The sequence below is a fragment of the Scyliorhinus canicula genome, chromosome 9, assembly GCF_902713615.1.
Source record: "Scyliorhinus canicula chromosome 9, sScyCan1.1, whole genome shotgun sequence".
NCBI classification, from domain to species: Eukaryota; Metazoa; Chordata; class Chondrichthyes; order Carcharhiniformes; family Scyliorhinidae; genus Scyliorhinus; species Scyliorhinus canicula.
Genome location: NC_052154.1, coordinates 171,893,273 through 171,917,184, shown reverse-complemented (window position 1 = coordinate 171,917,184; position 23,912 = coordinate 171,893,273).

Genomic DNA, 23,912 nt, shown 5'->3' with positions numbered 1-23,912 from the left:
CTTTACAAACAAGCACAAGGAATGTGATTGGAAATGCAAGCCTGCCTCCGCCCCCATGCTATCCAATGGGCCTACAGCAGTAACGCCCTCAGCCCAGGCCTGGTACAATCGCTCGTCATCCATCCATTCCGCACAAGGCCCTTTCTGCCCCAATTGTTTCTTGTTCTGAAAACTGCACTCACTCAATGTCCTCCTTTACCCTGGCGGAGGCCCCACAGAGTTTTTAAACCCAGAGTTCCGCAACAGCAACGAGTCCCCTCCCTACTTTTTTTTTCAGGGAGGGGGTTCGATTTGGGATGGGCATTTATAATAATAATCTTTATTATTGTCACAAGTAGGCTTACATTAATACTGCACTGAAGTTACTGTGAAAATCCCCTCATCACCTCATTCTGGCACCTGTTCGGGTACACAGAGAGGGAGAATTGAGAATGTCCAATTCACCTAACAAGCACATCTTTTGGGACTTGTGGGAGGAAACCGGAGCACCCGGAGGAATCCCATGCAGACACGGGGAGAACATGCAGACTCTGCACAGGCAGTGACCCAAGCCAGGAATCGAACCTGGGACCCTGGAGCTGTGAAGCAACAATGCTACCCACTGTACTACCGTGCCGCCCTCCCAGAGTGCTGGAAAGGCACAGTACATCCATCAGCAATTGGGATGAGAAAAGACGGGGTTTATGGTTTGCAGATTGGGATTCTGATAAAGGGTCCTTCATTGGGGGGGGGGGGGGGGGTCCACTATTGCCTGGTGCAAAGGAGCCAAATGGTCAGAAGAGGCTCAGATACGTTTTAGAATTATTGCATGTTTAGATTTAGGAGCACCTCTTAGGCCATGAAGAGAAGGGCTGCTCCCTCAGGCCCCTTAACTGGAAGTCTGTGGCTCCCGACCTTGCCCACCTGCCTTCTCGGTTGCTGTCATCAACAGGATCCCACCACCTCCCAATTGTGACTAGCAGCCTTCCTCCTCCTCCTCTCCCTTCCAATTGCAACCTCAGCCTTCTTCGCTGCAGCCTCCTGTCACTAAATCTCTGCTTCGAACAAAGTGGCACACTGTCACTGAATTAATTAAATGAGACCCTGCCATCAGGTGCAGAACTGCCTTCACATCCCTTTGCCTCATCCGGTTTTGGCCCCCCGATACTTATCCACATCCCCATTAATATCTGGCCCTTTGTTTCTGCACATGTGGGGTCCTGCTATACCTGCAATGATCTAATATTTGTGGTGTGGGAACAACTCAGGAATCTCTTGGCAGTTAACTCCAGGAATAAAAATGACTTGTAAGAAGTTGGAAAGAGATTCAGTGAGAATGTCTTTAATGCCAAACCAGAAAGTCATGAAACAACAAATCTGAAATAATTGACATTAGCAGAACCATGGGTTACATATAGGAATATATAGAAGGTACAACACAGAACCAGGCCTTTCAATACACCAGCTTGTGTCAACATTGCAAGAGCAAATAGTTTGAATCACATTTATCCATTGTTCTCCCATATTCCTTCAATCCACCTACAGAGTTGAATCTTATATGTTGACATAGTTTCTTTCAGAACCACCAAATTGGAAGCGAATTCCACATCCTCACAACTCTGAGTGACAAAGTTCTCATACTCTCTGATCTAAATTTCTTGCATTTAATCTTGCCCCTATAGCCCCTTATGGTGCATTGGCTTCCAGATTTTTAAGTTACCTGAAATCTGGCGGAGCCTGATGATGATCTTGGTGGCACTGGCATTTGATCTGTCAAGTGCCAGTTTGACATTTGCTACCTCTTTGTACAATACATCTGTAATGTTAAATGCCAGGCACCATTCATGTATAGTTCAAGTCTTTTATGTGCACCTGCTATGCAACACATAATATATTCCACAAGGCTCTCTGTGTTGCATTTGATACTAAACACAAAATAATTCCAGTTGGAAAACTTCTGCTACCAGTGATTCTTATCCAGCAATGACCCTTTCTTATGCCTGTTGCTGTCTTCTTTCACTTGATTTTTCTATTGTTTAAACCCATTTTCTGGACCAAGCAAGCAGCAACCAAACTTTGTACTCATATGGTGGCTTTAATATAGTACAATATCCCAAAATATTACATAAGTGCATTATCAACCAACATCTGAAACAGAGCCTCATCAGCAGATATCACGAGAGGTGACCAAATGCTTTGTGAAAGAGAGATTTTCAGTAGTGCTTTAAAGGAGGAGGGAGGTAGAGAGGGAGGGAATACCTGAGATTAAGACCTTCACAATTGAAGGCACGGCCACCATGGTGCAGTGATCAAAATCAGGGTGAGAATCAGAGAAGTGCAGAGATTTTGGGAATGTTATTGATTTGGAGCAGGTTACAGAGCTAGGGAGGGTGAGGCCATGGAAGGATTTAAAACAAGAATAAAAATATACTAATAATAACAATCTTTATTAGTGTCACAAGTAGGTTTACATTAACACTACAATGAAGTTACTGTGAAAATCCCTTAGTCGCCACACTGGCGCTAGTTCTGGTACACTGAAGGGGAATTCAGAATATCCAATTCACCTAACAGTTTGAATTGAAATAGGAGTATTGCCAAGCTCGAAGTCAATAGAGGTCAGTGAGTACAGGAATGCTGGGTGAGTGGGAGTTAATGCAGGTTAAGATAAGGCCAGCAGAGCTATGGATGTGTTTAACTTTACAGACAGTACAAGGTGGGAACCTGGCCAGGAAAACATTAGAATAGTTGAATCCAGTGGAAACATAGTAATGGATGAGGATCTCTGATGCAAATGAACTGAGGTGGGGAGGAATAGTGCAACATTACAGAGATAGTACAGAGGCAGGAAGTAGCCGGTTTTGGTATTGGAGAGGATATGGATTCAGAAGCTCAGCTCAGGATCAAACAGGACACAGAGGTTGCAAACAATATAGGTTAGCCCCCAAACTGGGAAGACGATGGAGTCAATGACTAAGGAACAGAAACTTATGTTCTATCATATTCTTGGAGACTTTGGCTGGGTTGAGCGGTACTGTTGTATCCCTGTTTTGGCCAAATAACCAAAGCTCTGTACTGCTAGCATCCTCATCAAAGCTGATCTGTAACTCTCATAAGGTCCTGGTTTCCTCACCAATCCTCTCTGCAGTCTTCCCATCCCTTCAGATAATGCTGATGCCATTGACTCTCTGAGAATTCACCTGAGGAAGGAGCAGTGCTCCGAAAGCTAGTGATTTGAAACAAACCTGATGGACTTTAACCAGGTGTTTTAAGACTTAAGGAATCATTAAAGGTGTCAGTTAATGAGTGTAGATGTGGATATTCTATTCGTTCTTGCATTTCAACTGCACATGAACAGACTGGGGCATTAAGATTGAGTTTGGAGGCATTTGATGGGGTATGGATGGAGGGGAGCGCTGTAAGTTATGACTGGGACACAGTCAATCACATGTCTAAGGTTGTGATGGATGTTACAAGCATCAGAACAGTGGAGCGCAGACTTTCACATTGATGTGGTGGGACTTCAATTAAAGTATTCAAAATGTAATTAAACCCAAATTTTATGGCACATTTCTAATATTATCAATGGATCGCATGGGCCATGGGGTTTCAGATAATCACCTGGTTAAAGGAGGATCTAAGCAGACAAGAGTTCAGTGCTTCCTCTGCCAACCGCACATCCAGAGGGCCAATGTGAGGTGGAAGGGAGGGCAGTGGCATGGTGGCACAGTGGTTACCACTGCTGCCTCACAGTCCCAGTGACCCAGGTTTGATTCTGGCTTTGGGTCACAGTCTGTGTGGAGTTTGCACATTCTCCTGTGTCTGCGTGGGTTTCCTCCAGGTGCTCCGGATTCCTCCCACAGTCCAAAGGTGTGCAGGTTGGGCGGATTGGCCATGATCAATCCGCCCAATTGATCAATGCACGGGGTTACAGTGTTAGGGTGGGGAGTGAGCCCAGGTAGAGTGCTCTTTTGGAGGGTTAGTGCAGGCTTGATGGACCGAATGGCCTTCTTACTGCACTGTGGGGATTAGAACATAGAACAGTATAGAACAGTACAGGCCCTTCAGCCCACGATGTTGTGCCGACCATTTATCTTAATCTAGGATCAACCTAACCTACACCCCTTCAATTTACTGCTGTCCAGGTGCCTGTCTAAGAGTGGCTTAAATGTCCCTAATGACTCTGACTCCACCACCTCTGCTGGCAGTCCATTCCACACACCCACCACTCTCTGTGTAAAGAACCTACCTCTGGCAACTCCCCTATACCTTCCTCCAATCACCTTAAAATTATGTCCCCTCGTGACAGCCATTTCCACCCTGGGGAAAAGTCTCTGGCTATCCACTCTATCCATGCCTCTCATCACCTTCTACACCTCTATCAAGTCACCTCTCACTCCAGTGAGAAAAGCCCTAGCTTCCTCAACCTTTCTTAATAAGACATGCCCTCCAGTCCAGGCAGCATCCTGGTAAATCTCCTCTGTACCCTCTCCAAAGCATTCACATCCTTCCTATAATGAGGCGATCAGAACTGGACACAATAGTCCAAGTGTGGTTTTATAAAGCTGCAGCAAAACCTCGCGGCTCTTAAATTCAATCCCCCGTTAATGAAAGCCAACACACCATACGCCTTCATAACAACCCTATCTATTCTATGGACTCTATGGAAAGGAAAGGATGGATGGCATTGCTGGATATTGGCAGAAGGGGATGAAGCTGCCAGTGTTAATGGAGGAGGAATATTGCCAGGATCACAGAGTGGCACTTGCTCCCAAGGGACTAGTCAGGGAAAGGTGTGAGGGGAGATGGGCTGGAGAGACATGAAGGAGTAGACAAGAACCCATGTTGGGTGGCATGGTAACACAGTGGTTAGCACAGTTGCTTCACAACTCCAGGGTCCCAGGTTCAAATCTCGGCTGGGATCATAGTCTGTGCGGCGTCTGCACATTCTCCCCGTGTGTGCGTGGGTTTCCTCCGGGTGTTCCAGTTTCCTCCCACAGTCCAAAGATGTGCAGGTTAGTAAAATGGCCATGCTAAATTGCCCTTAGTGTCCAAAAAAGGTTAGGTTGTGTTACTGGGTTCTGGGGATGGGGTGGAGGTGTGGGCTTGGGTGGGAGGCTCTTTCCAAGGGCCAGCCCAAACAGTCTGGCGGAGAGATCAAAAGCACTGTGTAAACTAATAAGACCAAGAGCTGACAAATCCCCTGGACTTGATGGCCTGCATCCTAGGATCTTAAAAATAATAGCTGCAGAGACAGTGGTTGCATTGGTTGTAATCTTCCTAAATTCCTTAGATTCTGGAAAGGTCCCAGCGGATTGGAAAACTGCAGATATAACTTCTGTTCAGGAAGGAGACAGAAAACAAGACATTATGGGACAGTTCGCCTAACATCTGTCATGAGGAAAATGCTGGATTCCATTATTAAGAAAATTTCTAGAAATCTAGAAAATCATAATGCAATCAGGTAGAGACAACAAGTTTTCATGAAACGAAAATCATGTTTGGCAAATTTATTAGAGCTCTTTGTGGATGGAACAAGCAGGATGGATAAAGGGGATCAGGAGATGACACGAATTTGGATTTCCAAAAAGCATTTGATCAGGTCATAACAATAATCGCTTATTGTCACGAGTAGGCTTCAATGAAGTTACTGTGAAAAGCCCCTAATCGCCACATTCCGGCGCCTGTTTGGGGAGGCTGGTATGGGAGTTGAACCCGTGCTGCTGGCCTTGTTCTGCATTACAAGCCAACTATTTAGCCCACTGTGTTAAACCAGGTGTCACAAGAAAAGAGCTCATGTTGCTGGGGTAATGTATTAATATGCACAGAGGACCGGCTAAGTAACAGAAGACAGAAGGTTAGGATAAATGGGTCATTTTCAGGTTGGCAAACTGTAATTAGTGGGTTGCCACAGGGATCACCACAGGGGAGGTTCAACTATTTACAATCTAAATTAAAGATTGGAAAGGATGAAAGGACCAAGTCTATTGGAGCCAAATTTGCTGACAATACAAAGACACGTAGGAAAGCAAGCTGTGAGGAGGACACAAAGGGTTGGCAAAGGGATAGAGATCGGTTAAGAGAGGGGCAAGAACATGACAGAGGGAGCATAATGTGGGGAAAATTTGAGATTGTCCACTTTGGCGGGAAGAAAAGCAGAATATTATTTCCCTTTAGTCATTTGAGGCGAAGATAACCATGTTCGTCATCTGGGATATTTGGTAAAGTCACAGTGGGTACATAGGTGACAGCTAAGGCCTATCTGCGCACACAGAGTTTGCTTCAAATAGTGCTGTGTTATGAAGATTGTTAAACAAAATATTAATTTGTAATTTCATCAGCTGGTCATTTATACACACATATATACATTAAAACTTTTTTTTTTCAAAAGACACTTTTACTAAAGAAAGTACGGTGCCTTGAAGTAGCTGCTAATTTGCATCTATGAAGTCACATTCCATTCCATGCAGAACCAAAGTGTATGGAGACCAAAGCAGAGAAAATGGCACCTCTGGAACGTGTGCGGCTCCTTCCTAACTCATCAAGATGGAGGGTGGATCATTCAAGAGTTAATGGCTGGGACATTAAAAAATTATTACCTCAGCGAAAAGAGACAATGGCTAATTATCATCCAGACATGGGTAACCAATTTCCTTTGGGATTAACAGTTGATTTCTTTGAACTGCTGTGACTAAACCAGAGAGAAGTCATGTGACCCAGCTCTTGTGTGCAACTGCTGGAGGTTTGAACAAAGAGGCAGAAATGTTCCGGCAGCTGGAGAACACGACTGCTTTTTTTTCTCTCTCTCTCTCTCTCTCTCTCTCTAATGTATTCCAGCTTTGAACCTGTTTTACTGAGATAAAAATTTGTTGACATTCCTGCAGCAAACAGAGACTCCATTAAAAAGCCATTGGAGTTTCCACAGCAGTGACTCCAGTAGGAAAGGCGATCAACCAGCCACAAATGAAAAGCCGTGAAGAACCAGAGTGCGGACACAATCAATGAACTTTTATTGAGTTTATCTTTTTGACCTGCCTCTTACTTGGCCATGGTTAACATCCGATACTCTGTAAAGTTATATTCTTTTCTGCATGCTTGGGGTTTGAGTGTGAGTTTGCACTGAGTAGTGGGGAGTAGGACATTTTTGTACGTTCTTAACATCTTTAATTTTTTTGTACCTTGATGGGTTTCAGCACAATAAAATGAACCTCTTGCACGTTTAATTCAAGAATAATTCTTACAAACTGCACACAGTCGAGTACACACTGAATTGGTAATAAAGCATCCTTTTTAAAATCCAAAATTCTGCTCTCCAAAACCTCTGCTGTAACCAACTCAGGAGTGGGAAAAGAGGGAAGCCGGCCTATCTATTCTCATCTGGTTGTAACACTAGGACATCGCAGACAATTGAGCTTTGTATGAGTTCCTCTCCTTGATGTTCTCTCTGCTTCTGATTTGCACTTGTTTTCGAAGGAGGCCGCACTGCTTCTTTATTTGGCTGCGCCAGCTGCAGTGATCCTGGACAAGCCTCTCCAAGGACTCAAAATCAATATCAAAACTCCTAGGTGAAGCCTTCAGAGCATCCTTTACCACCATGAGAGTGCATCTCTACTCAAGCTCTCCATAGAAGTTGTGCTTTGATAAGAGAGTGTCAGGCATTCTGGCTACATGGTCAGCCCAACTCATTTGTGACTGTTTCAATATGATGTGGATGTTTGGCAAACCAGCTTGGGTGAGCACCTCAGTGCCTGGTATTTTTCCCTGCCATCTGATTTGCTAAAGCTTCTGAAGGCAGCTCCGGTGAAAGTGGATGAGTTTCTTGGCATTACACTGGTACACAGTCCAAATCTCAGGTGCTTAAAGCAGGGTGGGCAGGGCTGTTTCTCCACAGACTTTCAGTTTGGTAGGCAGACTTACTCCTCTTCGTGACCAGATTGCTGAAGATTACACTTGCTTTGGAAATTCTTGCCTGTGTCTTTTTGTCTATATAGAGAGCTCGAGAGATTATAGTGCCAAGATAAGTGAATGTACTCACTCCTGACAGTTTCTAATCATGGGCTGAAACTTTAGGGTCAAGATAGGATTTTCCTTGAGCAATTTGACACATTACTTCAGTTTTCTTTGTGCTGATTGCAAGGCCAAAGTTGTCACATGCACTGGAGAACAAGTGCATGCTACATTGCATGCCCAGCTCTGAACTGGCAACTGGTGCAGTCATCAGGAAACAGGAAATCATGAAGGATATCCTTGGAGATCTGGGTGTTTCCCCAGAGTCGTCTCAAAATTGAGCAGATTCCTGTCAGTATGATATCTGATTTGGATGCCAGGATCACCAGCATGGAAGACATTAGAGAGCATGCCAGAGAAAAACATGTTGAAGAGGGATGGCACAGCCTTGTTTAACTCCATTAATGTTGAGAATGGGTCATCATGAGAAATGTTTCAGGTCAGCCATATTTCTCTGTTACCTTCCAACGGCACTCATGGCTGACTGTGGTCTTGGTCAGTTCAACAAACATGGCATAGAGATCCATGTTTTGTTGTTCTTGGCATTTCTCCTGGAGCTGTCCAACTGTAAACACCAAACCGGTGGATCCTTGACCTTTTCTGAAACTACACTGAAGTCTCTCGCAGAAGATCCTGGTTGAGATGTTGCATTAAGTGTTGGAGAAGGATTCTTGTGAAGACTTTCCTGATGATGGTGAAGAATAATCTTCCTCTATGATTGTCACAAGATTGGCTAGTTCCTTTCCACATGTACTGGTGAACATTGTAGACATCTTTTGTTTTCTTGAAGGATGGTTCCTTGCTCGCACATAGACCACAAGAGTTCAGTGAGTCCCTTGACCAGGCATTGACCTCCATTCCTTGATGGCCCTCAGCTTGGATAGCCATTATTTAAATGGAGGGAGTCTGCAGAATGCTGAGGTGCAGAGGGATCTGGGTGTTCTTGTACATGAATCACAAAAAGTTAGCATCTAGGCACAGCAAGCAATTAAGAAGGCAGAGGGAATGCTTGCCTTTATTGCAAGATGAATAAAGTATAAAAATAGTGAAGTTTTGCTACAATTGTTAACCAGGGCATTGGTCAGATGTTATTTAGAGTATTGCATACAGTATTGATCTTCTCACTTAAGGGCTATACTTGCATTGGAGGCACTTCAGAGAAAATGAAATGAAAATCGCTTGTTGTCACGAGTAGGCTTCAATGAAGTTACTGTGAAAAGCCCCTAGTTGCCACATTCCGGCGCCTGTTTGGGGAGGCTGGTACGGAAATTGAACCGTGCTGCTGGCCTGCCTTGGTCTGCTTTCAAAGCCAGCGATTTAGCCCTGTGTGCTAAACCAGCCCCATTACCAAGGTTCACTCGGTTAATTTATTGGATGAAGGGGCTGTCTTATAAGAAAAGATTGAGCCTGTACTCATCAGAGTGATTAGAATAAAGAGAGATGATCTTATTGAAACATATATGAATCTAAGGGCACTTGACAGAGTACATATCGAGAGGATGTAAATAAGGGGCCCAACATCTCCGATGAGACAAGGTGGAATTGCTTCTCTCAAAAATTGATTAGTCTTTGGAAATCTCTACCCAGAGAGCAGTGGAGACAGGGTCATTGAATATATCCAAGCCTGAGTTAGATTTTTATTCTACAAGGGAGTCGAGGGTTAATAGGGGCAGGCTGGAGCGTGGTGTCAAAGGACACAATCAGATCAGGCATGATATTTTTGAATGATAGAGCAATCTCAAGGGGCCAAATAGCCCCTTCCTTATGTTCTTGTGCTCGCGACAAAACTTGCGCTGCAGAGGCAACAGGTTTCGAATAATGAAGACATCGTCAATCGTCACTTAGAACATAGAACATAGAACAGTACAGCACAGAACAGGCCCTTCGGCCCTCAATGTTGTGCCGAGCCATGATCACACTACTCAAACCCACATATCCACCCTATACCCCTAACCCAACAACCCCCCCCCTTAACCTTACATTTATTAGGACACTACGGGCAATTTAGCATGGCCAATCCACCTAACCCGCACATCTTTGGACTGTGGGAGGAAACCGGAGCACCCGGAGGAAACCCACGCACACAGGGGGAGGACGTGCAGACTCCACACAGACAGTGACCCAGCCGGGAATCGAACCTGGGACCCTGGAGCTGTGAAGCATTTATGCTAACCACCATGCTACCCTGCTGCCCCATGACTGCAAGCTGGACATGTGTTTTGGATGACCTCGCGTACATGGAGAGTTAAAAATGGGAGGTCAGCCAGAAGCGCGTTGGAATATTCAAGTCGAGATGTAACGTAGTCGTGGATGAGTGTTTCAGCAGCAGGTGAGCTGAGACAGGGGTGGAGTCGAGCAATGTTACAGGGGTGGAAATAGGAGGTCTCGTGGTGGGTGTGAATATGTGGTTGACAGCTCATCTTGGGGTCAAGTATGACCCCAAGGTTATGAACATCTTATTCAGACCAGACAGGTGCCAGGGCAAGGGATGCAGTCAATGGTTAAAAAAAAAGAGTTTGTGGCGGAAACCAAAGATAATGGCTTCAGTCTTTCCAACAATTAGTTGGGAGGAAATTTCAGTTCATCCAGTACTGAATATAGGACAAGCAGTTGGGAGGGGGGGGGGGGGGGGGGGGGGGGGGTCAAAACAGATGATTTTAAGGTAAAGCTGGATGTAGGGCAGGGCACAGAAAAGAAATAGGAGGAGACCGAGGAAACACCCTTGGGACACACCAAAGATCTATCCTTACCAACAATTAAGAAGGTTAACACCATGTAGCACAGAGCCATTTGCTTGATGTGTGCCCCTGCCACTGGATTCCGTATCACCCTGTTACTATTGGGCAGAAAACTGCCTGAATGGAAACCTGGCTCAAAAGATCGTAACTTTTACTTTTTCTTTAGAAAGCTTGGAAATGAAATGAAAAATGAAAATCGCTTATTGTCACGAGTAGGCTTCAATTAAGTTACTGTGAAAAGCCCCTAGTCGCCACATTCCGGCGCCTGTCCGGGAGGCTGGTACGGGAATCGAACCGTGCTGCTGGCCTGCTTGGTCTGCATTAAAAGCCAGCGATTTAGCCTGGTGAGCTAAACCTGATGAACAGGATCACAGAGATTACCAATTAACCTTTAACAACAACAAAAAAACACTTATTAAACATGAAAAGTTTGACTATAATACAGCACTCCTTCACTCTTCACACATGTACACAGATTTTAAGGATAACACAGGTTACACAAAATACCTTATGCTATAAGGTTTTCAGTAAACACGCAATCCCTGTAACCCAACCGACTAACTGTGGCCAGGCAACACCCTACTCTGAAACCAAGTGGCAAATGTCACTCAATCGATCTTCTGTGGATTTCTCCTCAAATTCACCCCCACCCCCACCCTCACCCTCACCCTCACCCTCAGATGACTATTACACTATGAGTCAACTGATCTCATTGGACTCCAGCTTCCACCTGAGTGTTTCCAAATTCCACTCTCGAACAGACACGCCTTAGAATCGTCTTTCAAATAATGCTTTCCCTCAGCTGTTTTCAGCATCTAGACTCTCCAATTCTCCTTTGAGTATTCCTTCTAATTGAATAGCCAGGGGCTTTCAAACTTTCACACAATCTCTCAGGGAACCAGCCTCCAATTGTTTCAACCTTTAACTTCACAAACTGTAGTAAGATTACCAACCTTCCGATATCACTGGCTTTTCACAAACCAACTCCACCAGGTCTGCACTGTTCAGCTCTGGCTTCAACTTCAATGAAGGTACCCTGTTCCAATGGCAGTTCATCTAGAATTTAGAACAGTACAGCACAGAACAGGCCCTTCGGCCCTCGATGTTGTGCCGAGCAATGATCACCCTACTCAAACTCACGTATCCACCCTATACCCGTAACCCAACAACTCCCCCTTAACCTTACTTTTTAGAACACTACGGGCAATTTAGCATGGCCAATCCACCTAACCCGCACATCTTTGGACTGTGGGAGGAAACCGGAGCACCCGGAGAAAACCCACGCACACACGGGGAGGACGTGCAGACTCCGCACAGACAGTGACCCAGCCGGGAACCGAACCTGGGACCCTGGAGCTGTGAAGCATTGATGCTAACCACTATGCTACCGTGCTGCCCCTGCTACCGTGCCTTTGTTCCTTTTTACTTCAATCTTCCTGGAAATTACTCTCATTCTCTAGCGTCCAGAACAAATTGTCCGTTAGCTTCTGGACCTGTTCTTTTGCCCATTACTCCATGGTATTTCTTTCTTGCTTCTAGCAGGGCTGTGAGAACTACTTTCTCTTTCAATGTTAAGCTCCAACTGCTTTGAATTCAGCTAAAACTAAAGGCAAAATGCCTTCCAACCCTAAAGGTAGCCGTAGTTGCTAAGTAACAGCTCATTCGTTCTCCAATCTCGTGTTTACTTTTCATGTCGTAAACTCTCTTAAGCACAGTACAGACATATTTTGAATTGAAACCAAAACCTCCCATACCTACAACACCTTTGTTCAACATGAATCGAACTAGAATTCTACCCTTTCTTACACAAAAACAATAAATTAAACTCACTTAAATCTATACCTAACTTCTAATATCAGATAATAGTGTGGAGTCTGCACGTCCTCCCCGTGTGTGCGTGGGTTTCCTCCGGGTGCTCCGGTTTCCTCCCACAGTCCAAAGATGTGCGGGTTAGGTGGATTGGCCATGCTAAATTGCCCGTAGTGTAAGGTTAATGGGGGGATTGTTGGGTTACGGGTATACGGGTTACGTGGGTTTAAGTAGGGTGATCATTGCTCGGCACAACATCGAGGGCCGAAGGGCCTGTTCTGTGCTGTACTGTTCTAATTCTAATTCTAATAATACAACCATAGATCACTTTAAACTATCTCTGCTTCCTGACATCCTTCGTCCATTACAGCTACAATAGTCTACGAGCCACAAGATGCAGCTTCAGCAGTTTAAAAAGCTTACTTCAAAAGCACCTCTCTAACCCACGCTCTTTATAAGAACATAAGAACATAAGAACTAGGAGCAGGAGTAGGCCATCTGGCCCCTCGAGCCTGCTCCGCCATTCAATGAGATCATGGCTGATCTTTTGTGGACTCAGCTCCACTTTCCGGCCCGAACACCATAACCCTTAATCCCTTTATTCTTCAAAAAACAATCTATCTTTACCTTAAAAACATTTAATGAAGGAGCCTCAACTGCTTCACTGGGCAAGGAATTCCATAGATTCACAACCCTTTGGGTGAAGAAGTTCCTCCTAAACTCAGTCCTAAATCTACTTCCCCTTATTTTGAGGCTATGCCCCCTACTGAGAAGGACATAAAAGCACCAAACTTGTGGCATCACCATCAGCCACCAGCCTCCTCTCTGAGTCACAGACCATTCTGGATTCGCCATATATCACCATTGCTTCATCACTGCTCAATCGGTATCTTTGAATTCCCCACCTAATCCTATCATGTAGGAACTTTCACCAGAGTGTGCAGTAATTTGAGGAAAATGCTTTCTCAGGGCAAATACACCCTGAGAGCAAATTTGAAAAATAATCTGAGCCCCCAACTTGTAAGGTGCTGACCCACCACAGTCCACCTGCATCATTGGGAGCTGAGAGTCTCTGTTGAGCAAGTGGGCAGAATCCATCGTACAAGACAAACAAACAAAACAAACGAAAGGAAAGGAGATGACAATTCTTCGATTAGCAAGCTGGAATGTCAGGACCATGTGCACGGGATTGACAATGACTTGCAGCTGACCGTCAATGTGTCAAATACAAAAGGCAGCAGGGTGGCGCAGTGGTTAGCACAACTGCCTCACGGCGCTGAGGTCCCAGGTTCGATCCCGGCTCTGGGTCACTGTCCGTGTGGAGTTTGCACATTCTCCTCGTGTCTGCGTGGGTTTCGCCCCCACAACCCAAAGATGTGCAGAGTAGGTGGATTGGCCACACTAAATTGCCCCTTAATTGGAAAAAATAATTGGGTAATCTAAAAAAAATTTTTTTTAAAATGTGTCAAATACAATAGTGACCGGCTGAACAGTAACGTAGCATCTGTAAAAGAGACCAGGCTCGCCGAGAGTGTGTCATTGAAAGAAAAGCGTTACTGTTTGTCTGACAGAGGGCGAGTCCAGAAGAAATGTATGACCAGCTGGCTTCGCTGTAAGGAATGCACAATGGTTCAGAACGTGTACTTGCCATCCATCTCTCAACTCAAACAGGGCCGGTTAATCTCAAGTGTCTGCGCTCCAAAGCTGTGCCTCACCATAGAGGGGAAAGACCTGGGCCGTGATTTAACTAAACGTCCCATAGCGACCACGTTTAGCCGCATGTTTCCTGGCGCTTGCAACGCCAAGAAACACAAGGCTATAAAATGCAACCCGCACATAGCTCCGTTTTGTAGACTGAGGAGTTTCACTCACCGGAACTCCTCAGTGTAGCGAGAGATCGGCGCCGGTTTTGCCGTCATGAAAGCCCACGAGTCCTGCATTGGCGTCAACACTTTGACCCAGAGACTTCCGGTTGCAGCTATGCGGAGCAAAGCCGCACGTTCGGTAGCTCCCGCCAGGAACGGACTTTTGGGCTCTTTTTAGAGCCCCCAGCGGTACTTGTTCGACGGTTCCCGACGTGGGAAGGAGTCAGCAGCATTTCCCCAGCGGTCTATGGTCTGGACCAGGAGTGGGGCGTGCAAGATAACGGTGGCAGCGCCAAAGCAAAAGCGAGGGAAGAAGCACAAGATGGCGGCCGGTGGAGACCTAGAGGCATGGAGGCAGTGGGTGCAGGAGCAGCAGGAGACTCTCCAGCGCTGCTTTCGGGAGCTCAAAGTGGAGCTGCTAGAGCCGTTGAAGGCTTCCATCGACAAGCTGCTGGAGACTCAGACAGCCCAGGGGGTGGCAATCCGGGAGATCCGACAGCAGGCCTCTGAAAGAGAGGATGAGGCCTCAGCCCTCGCGGTAAAGGTGGAGGTGCATGAGGCGCTCCATAAAAAGTGGCATGAGCGGTTCGAGGAGATGGAGAACCGGTCGAGGCAGAAAGGTTTGTGGATCCTGGGCCTCCCAGGGGGGCTGGAGGGGTCGGACATGGGAGCCTACGTGGTCGTCCTGCTGAATTCACTGATGGGAGCTGGGTCCTTCCAGGGGCCCCTGGAGCTAGAAGAGGCCCACAGAATACTGGCAAGGAGGCCCAAGCCGAATGAGCCGCCACGGGCGGTGCTGGTGCGGTTCCACCGGTTCGCTGACCGGGAGTGTGTGCTCAGTTGGGCCAAGAAGGAGCGGAGTAGCAGGTAGGAGAACACGGTGGTAAGGATCTACCAGGACTGGAGTGCGGAGGTGGCTAAGCGGAGGGCCGGGTACAACCGAACGAAGGCGGTGCTACACAGAAAAGGAGTGAAGTTCGGCATGTTGCAGCCGGCGCGTTTGTGGGTCAAATACAAGGACCGACACTTTTACTTCGAGTCCCCGGAGGAGGTGTGGGCCTTTGTGCAGGCCGAGAAGTTGGACTCAAACTGAGGGTTGGGTGCGGGGGTCTGTATGTAACTGTTATTTTCTGAGGGGGGGGGGGTTCTGTTTAATGCTGGTTCTGTGTCGTTTTCAGGGCGGGTGGGGCACTGTCTTTTTGTGTGGGTTCGGGGGATGGGCTCGAGGTGGGGGGTAGATTTGCAGTGTGGGGAGCTGATGGTGGGAAGGGGGGCTGGGGACCCGCGAGGGGATTGGGCCGACAATGGGAGATGCTTTAGAGGAGGCGGGGTCGGGCAGGTGGAAAGCTCGGGCTTTTTCCCGCGCTGAGAGTTGATGGGGCGAGGTCAGAGCTGAGAAGCGCGGGCTTTTTTCCCGCGTGAGAGCGGGAGGGGGAGGAGGAGAGCCTGCTGGTGGGCACTGAGGAGGAGGGGTAACCCCACGCTGGAAGGGGTCGGAGGAGTGGCGGGAGTTGCCGGGGTCAGCAGGAGTCAGCTGGCTTACGGGAGTACTATGTAGGGAGTAATGCAGCTAGGGGGGTCCTAGCTGGGGTGGGGGGGGTGGGGGGGTGGGGGCTGGGGGGAAGGGGTGTACCGGGTTGCTGCTGGAATCACCAGGAAGAAGCTGGAGTATGCAGGGGGGGTCGAGATGGGGGTTTGCCGCCGTGGGGAACGGGCTGAGCGGGAGGCGTGGGCAAGTGGCGGGCAGAGGAAGGGTTATGGCTAGTCAGCAGGGCAGGGGGGCAGGGAGCTCCCTGATCCGGCTGATAACCTGGAATGTGAGGGGACTGAATGGGCCGGTCAAGAGTGAACTCCTCTTCTTGTGTGAGGCTTAGCCTCATACAGTTCAAGGTGCTACATAGGGCTCATATGACCGGGACGAGGATGAGTAGGTTCTTTGGGGGCGAGGACAGGTGTACTAGGTCCTCGGGGAGCCCAGCAAACCATGCTCATATGTTCTGGGCATGCCCAGCATGGGGGAATTTTGGAAGGGGGTAACAAGCACGGTCGAGGGTGGTAGGATCCAGGGTCAATCCAGGCTGGGGACTCGCAATTTTTGGGGTTGCAGTGGAGCCGGGAGTGCAGGAGGCAAAAGAGGCCGTTGTTCTGGCCTTTGCGTCCCTAGTAGCCCGGCGGAGGATTCTTCTCCAGTGGAAGGATGCGAGGCCCCCAAACGTGGAGGCCTGGATCAATGATATGGCGGGGTTTATCAAATTGGAGAGGGTGAAATTTGCCCTGAGGGGACCAGTACAGGGGTTTTTTAGGCGGTGGCAGCCTTTCCTAGATTTCCTGGCAGAACGGTAGGGAAAAAGGCCAGCAGCAGCAGCAGCCCGGGTGGGGGGGGGGGGGGGGTCGTTTCTGTGGGTTGGGTTGAAGGGACGTGTACATGTGTTCTTTGTTCATGACGGGCGTTAATCTATTTCTTCTTTTTTGTATTTACCGGGGGGGGGGGGGGGGGTTTGCTCTTTTTTTGTTTTCTTAGTTGTTAATATTTTTTGTAAATATTTTCTGTTATTGATATTTTGTGAAAATCTGAATAAAAATTATTTAAAGAAAAAAAAAACACTGCCTCAGAAACGGAGAATCCAGCCCAATATCTTTACCTACTGAGTGATTTTAATGCAGCAAATGTGGCAGAGACTGCCATGCCAATGTTGGATTCCTCAGTCACACTAGGCAATGCTTAACATAGAATTGACCATCACGGCACAAACCATCGTCTTACAGGCTGCTACCAATCTTTATGGTAAAACCTTTTAGATATTTTGATTGTGAAAGTAAAGTGGATACATCAACCTTGATATCAAATTTGAACTAATAGAGGCCTGCTTCAAGCATTGTTCACTAAGTAGCTCTTTATTTAAAACATAGACGTATTAGATTAAACTGAGCCACTGAGCTCACTCTGTCCAATGGACAATGTTCAGTTCACAGTGATCTTTTTAAGCGATTGAAACTTTTGAGGGATAACGGACCATCCAAGGCACACTTTTGCAATAACAAACTGATATTTACCACTCAGAAAACTGAATCAAAGCTTCCTCTGTTTTGGCTTAGATTGGCTTAGATGGTTAAAGCAATTGTCTAGTAAACAGGAGATCCTGAGTTCAAATCTCAGCGGTGCCTTCGTACCTTTTCGAGCGGCATGGTAGCACAGTGGGTAACACTGTTGCTTCACAACACCAGGGACCTGGGTTCGAGTCCCGACTTGGGTCACTGTGCGGAGTCTGCAGCTTCTCCCCGTGTCTGTGTGGGTTTCCTCCGGGTACTCCGGTTTCCTCCAACAAGTCCCGAAAGACGTGCTTGTTAGGTGATTTAGACATTCTGAATTCTCCCTCCATGTACCCAAACAGGCGCCAGAGTGTGGCGACCAGGGGCTTTTCACAGTAACTTCATGGCAGTGTTAATGTAAGCCTATTTGTGACACTAATAAAGATTATTATTATTATTGACCTGCCGTTATTTATAGCCCATGTCTCCTGCTCACAAAACAACAATCTGCACTGATTTGGCAATCTTCCTCGGAAAGTTGGCACTATTATGTCCTTGGGAGATTTATGGATATCGTCACAAATATCTCCGAAAAGTCAGTTCAATTTCCAAGATTGTCATCCTTCAAGTTGACGAATACAAGCATGCATAACCATTAAAAAGAAAAATAATGGTCAGGAAACTTTACTATTGAAATAAATGTGAAATGAGGTCAATACATTGGCTTATCACTGCAAATATGACAAAGTTCATTCTGGGTTTCTCCACAACAGCACATAGTATAAAGCACATGACAGAAGAGCTTATGACTTTTACTATGCCACATGTGTAATAGGGCAAAAGTACAAGAGTGTCATAAAAGTTTGTCATCATATTTGCTTTTATAATTCGGAAAGCTTGGCTACGAGCTACAACTGCAAGGCTATGAGGGAAGTAATTCAATCAATATGGCAATCTGCCCATGGCTATATATGTTTGTTGAATTTGTTCTTTTTAAAATTTAGAGTACCCATTACTTTTTTCCAATTACGGGGCAATTTTAGCGTGGCCAATCCACCTAACCTGCACATATTTTGGGTTGTGGGAGTGAGACCCACACAGACACGGGGAGAATATGCAAACTCCACACAGACAGTGACCCAGGATTGGGTTTCAAACCCGGGTCCTCAGTGCCGTGTTGTTGAATTAGTAAAGTCCAAAGTTTTATTCTTTTTATAAAATGAGTGCTTTGAATGCATGACAATTTTTTATGCGTAGCACGGTAGCACAGTGGTTAGCACTGTTGCTTCACAGCGCCAAGGTCCCAGGTTCGATTCCCGGCTTGGGTCACTGTCTGTGCGGAGTCTGCTTGTTCTTCCTGTGTCTGCGTGGTTTTCCTCCAGGTGCTCCGGTTTCCTCCCATAAGTCCCGAAAGACGTGCTGTTGGGTGGATTGGACATTCTGAATTCTCCCTCCACGTTCCCGAACAGGCGCCGGAATGTGGCGACTAGGGGCTTTTCACAGTAACTTCATTTCAGTGTTAATGTACTACTTGTGACAATAAAACATTATTACTAATAGAGAATACTGTGGACTGATCGATCATGGAAAAAAGGTCGGCACGGCGGCGCAGTGGTTAGCACTGCTGTCCACTGGACCCGAGTTTGATCCCGGCCTCGTGTCACTGTCCATCTGGGATTTGCACATTCTCCCCGTGTCCGCGTGGGTCTCATGCCCACAACCCAAAAGATATGCAGGGTAGGTGGATTGGCCACGCTAAAATTGCCCCTTAATTGGAAAAAAAAAAGAATTGGGTCCTCTAAATTTATATTTTTAAAAAATCATGAAAACAGTTTCGACTTACAGAAGACAACATATTAAATTTAAAATACCACTTAGTCACCCTTCTGCCAAGAAAAAGAATCCATTCATTTTTAAATCCTGTCATTTCCTCACCTTTTCTCCGGAGTTCCTTGGCCCCTGCTGCACAGGCCCAGTTCCATGTGGCTTTTTTTGAGAGTAAGGATGAAGGGTCGAGCCTTTGTCAGACCTCATGCAGCAAGAACACCAGTTCCACTTTCCAACATGGCTCACTGACTGCTTTCTCTACTTCCTAGTTCAGGGCCCTTAGGCCCCTAACTGCAGCCCCTGCTGAGGTTAACTAACAGCCCAAAGCTGGTCACAGATGAACGAGTGGCCTACTTGCTCACCATCCAGCCACTCACTATCCAGGGCTTACACATGATGCATGGCCTTGATGTCAAAGGGCAGGCAGTGTACAAGATATCCAGCATATGCCTGTAAAGCAACAACAACTTCAATAGAGGAAGAGAAAAATCATTTTTTTTTTAAAGGTAACATTTGTTTCATGTTTGGGAAAAGAACACTGTCTGCCGCAGAGGGCCTTGTGCATCTTCTTGATACACATTATTCTGTTCTGAGTATTGCAAGCGCAGGCAGAAGGCAATGCGTGCCCAACAGCAGCATAAGCAGTGAATCACAGGACCTCATGTGATTATTACATAGAAATATACAGGAGTCATTGTGAGCAGCTCTTTTGAAACAAAATAAGGGACTGTGAGGGTAGGGGTTGCTGGTGACCAGAAGAGTGGGTGTGGGTTACTGGCGAGTGTGAGAATGGAGGCAGGGTGGGGCAGTGTTCTGGTGACCAGGAGAGCAGTGGGGGTGGTCTTTAAAACAACCAAAATGTACAACTTATCTTTTGAAGCCACAGCATTATCATCTCATTGGCTGGCCCACTCAAATCACTCAACTGAGACTCCCAGTCCATCACAGGCACTGTCCTAGAAATATGGCACAAAAGGTGTACTTTTGGGGCCAGGTGATGAGGAGTCAAAATAAAGACCAGTCCCAACAGACTACATAGCCCTCCACACCAGCACTAATCCTAATCACGGTTGCTTGCCTTTTTTTCCATACCCTGTCACCCATTCTTCCTCCATCCACCCATCAAATCAAATAAAAATTTGAATGTTAACATAGTTCTTGCCTCAGGTACTAACGCTAAAAATGAATTTCACAAACACACAGCACTATGCAAAAAAAATTCCCCTTGTCTGTTACTCTATGCCTCTTCCGTTTAATCCTGCAGCTATACCCCTTCAACTACAGAAAGGCATCAGTTTTATTAATGTAGCCTGTTGCTTCAATGTGTAAGTGCTTAAACTGCTATTGTTGTTTTTGGGAGCTAAGTGTGACCAAATATGCAGCTTGATCAATATCTGAAATTATCGACTAAAATAAAAGCAATATATCGCAGATGCAGGAAGTCTGAAATTTAAACAGAAAATGCTGGGAAAACGCAGCAGGTCTGGCAGCATCTGTGGCGAGAAATAGAGTTAACAGCCCGTAAATTTCTGCATGATTCGCGACTAATTCTCCCTCTGTGTACCCGAATAGGCGCCAGAGTGTGGTGATTAGGGGATTTTCACAGTAACTTCATTGCAGTGTTAATGTTAGCCTACTTGTGACAATAATAAAGGTTATTATTATTATTATGGTGCGCCGCACGTGTGCAGCGCGGTAGCATTGTGGATAGCACAAATGCTTCACAGCTCCAGGGTCCCAGGTTCGATTCCGGCTTGGGTCACTGTCTGTGCGGAGTCTGGGTCACTGTCTGTGCGGAGTCTGCGAGTTGTCCCTGTGTGTGCGTGGGTTTCCTCCGGGTGCTCCGGTTTCCTCCCACAGTCCAAAGATGTGCAGGTTAGGTGGATTGGCCATGATTAATTGCCCTTAGTGTCCAAAATTGCCCGTGGTGTTGGGTGGGGTTACTGGGTTATGGAAATAAGGTGGAGGTGTTGACCTTGGGTAGGGTGTTCTTTCCAAGAGCTGGTGCAGACTCGATGGGCCGAATGGCCTCCTTCTGCACTGTAAATTCTATGAAATCCTATGAAACCCAGAAGTGTGGACGCTCAGGCATACGTGCTAGAAGCACGCGGCGTTTAAACTCCCGGCCAGTTTTTTTTGACAGCTTGAAGCCCTGCATTATGCTGGAGCAGCTGAATGAAAAATCCAACTACAGCAATAACTTGGGTCCTGACCCATAATTCTGGTGTGGTTTTGGACCTCTTTATTTACACAGAAATGTTTTAGTCTAGTACAGAGAGGCAGGAGACATCGGGAGACAATTTTTGGTTGGTTAATGTTTTATATTATTCCTGTTTAGCGTTTATAAATATGTCAAAAATGCAAATAAAATGAAAGGAAGATATATGTTTTGTTTAAACTTTGTTTATCATGAGGCCGTTAATTCCATTAAAAAGATACTTTGCTGTATAAAGTGAATTTGAAGTCACAGAAGGCAAAATAATTATTTGTTTTAAATTTTGGTTTGTCATGGGGATGTTAATTCCATTAAATGAACTGTAATGGACAGAATGCGGTGATCGCTCGCTAACGGCTATGATTGTTGACCTAAGATACTCTGTGCTACTGGTCACGGGTTCTGTGGTTCCTTGTGTGGCTATTAAGGCCGATCCTAGAGCCGCATCTTCAATCACTCACTTGACAGGAGTTTCCAAAAGGTGGGATCAATCCTTGGAGGCTAGGTCGCGGGTATTCCTTCCTCGGGCTCCTTTTCCAGGCCTCCTCTTGTGGTGGACGTTCTCAAAGAATTGTGACCCTTCAATCTGGAGTTTCCTCCAGATTGGTCTCTTCTGAGCAAAGGTCTCCCAGACATTGGCGTCTATGTTCCATTTATTGAGGTAAGCCTACAAGGTGTCTTTGAAGAGCTTCGTTTGTCCTCCTCTTGTTTGGGATCCTTCCTGAGCTGGGTGAAGAAGATTTGCTTTGGCAGTAGGGACTCTGACATCCTAAGCATATGGGTAGAGTTGGTTTCAGATGATCATGGCCTTGATACTGGTGCTATTGACTCCTTCAAGGTCACTAATATTAACACGCCTTTCCTCCCAGCTGATTCAGAGCTAAAGTACATTTGGATTTTGCAATGTATTTTAAGCTGAGTTGTTTACAAATCCCCCTGATATAATGTTCATCCTTAGATGCCTCACTGATTACTTCAAATGGTTTAACAAAGTTTAATGCCTTAGTTGATACATGCAAGCCTCCTGTAAGCTAATGTGAACTATCTGTCTGACAGGTATTGCCGTTAATCAATCACCCACCCCGAAGAGTGCACTGACAAAGGACATCCCGAAATCATGTCAGAGGGGATGTGTGCCAGGACATTGTGCTTCAGCAGCTGCTGCTTATGGACATTGAACTTGTCAATTAACAATTGCCAAAACTCTCCCCTTCCCCTCCCTCCCTCCCTCCACTTCCCTACTTCCCCTCCTCACTCTTCCCTCCCTCCCCTCTTCCCTTCCTCCCTCCCCTCTTTACAAACAGACGGAATGGTTGTTTTTAAGTGAAAAAGTATATTTTATTGCAAGAAATTTGTAAACGTTGAGGTAGTTTTACGTCATTGTTCAGCTGATTATTTTTTAAGTTTAGAGTACCCAATTCATTTTTTTTCCAATTAACAGGGCCAATCCACCTACCCTGCACATCTTTGGGTTGTGAGGGTTCAGCTGATAAAGTTAAACATTAAGTTAAATGATAACTGGTTTCAAAGTTTTGTATTTATAAAATTATTTTTGTTAATAGATGTTTTACATTAAACTTTACAAGCTTCTACAAATGTCTTATTGAAACATCAGAAAACAACATTTCATTGAGATCATTATAAATGAGTAAGATCATTGTAGCAAACAAGGCAGAAACATATTTAACACGGGTAACACGGTGATGCGCTAGTTAGCACTACTGCCTGCAGGGATCCGTGTTCAATTTAGACCTTGGATAACACGTGGTGTTTGTAGATTCTCCCCGTGTCTGCATGGAATAGAACCATAGAATTCCTACAGTGCAGAAGAAGGCCATTCAGCCCATCAAGTCTGCACCGACCCTCGGAAAGAGTACCCTACCCGGGTCCTCTCTAACCTGAATCTAACCTGAACATCCCTGGACACTAAGGGGAACTTAGCATGGTCAATCCACCTAACATACACATCTTTGGACTATGGTTTGGGAGGAAACCCATGCCGACATGGGGAGAACGTACAAAGTCCACACAGACAGTCACCCAAGGCTGGAATTGAACCCGGTCCCTGGTGTGTGAGGCAGCAGTGCTAACCACTGCACCACCATTTCGGCCATTTATTTTCTTGTTGGGTAATGCACATAAGAACAAATACACCTCATTTGCAAAGAAGGTTTTCCTGACCTTCCCAACAGCGCTGGCCTCCTAGTTGTTGGAGGCGGTGCTGTTAGCAAGGGGTGGGGGGTCTTCTTGCCGATTTATGTGAAGATTCTGGAGGAGGATAGGGTGTCTATGGTGTCGATTCAGGCAAAGTGGGAGGAAGAGCTGGGGGATGCGCTATAAGAGGGATTGTGGAGTGAGGTGCTGCAGAAGGTGAATGCATCGACTTTGTGTGCAAGGCTGGGGCTGATACAGCTGAATGTAGTGTACAGGGTGCACATCACA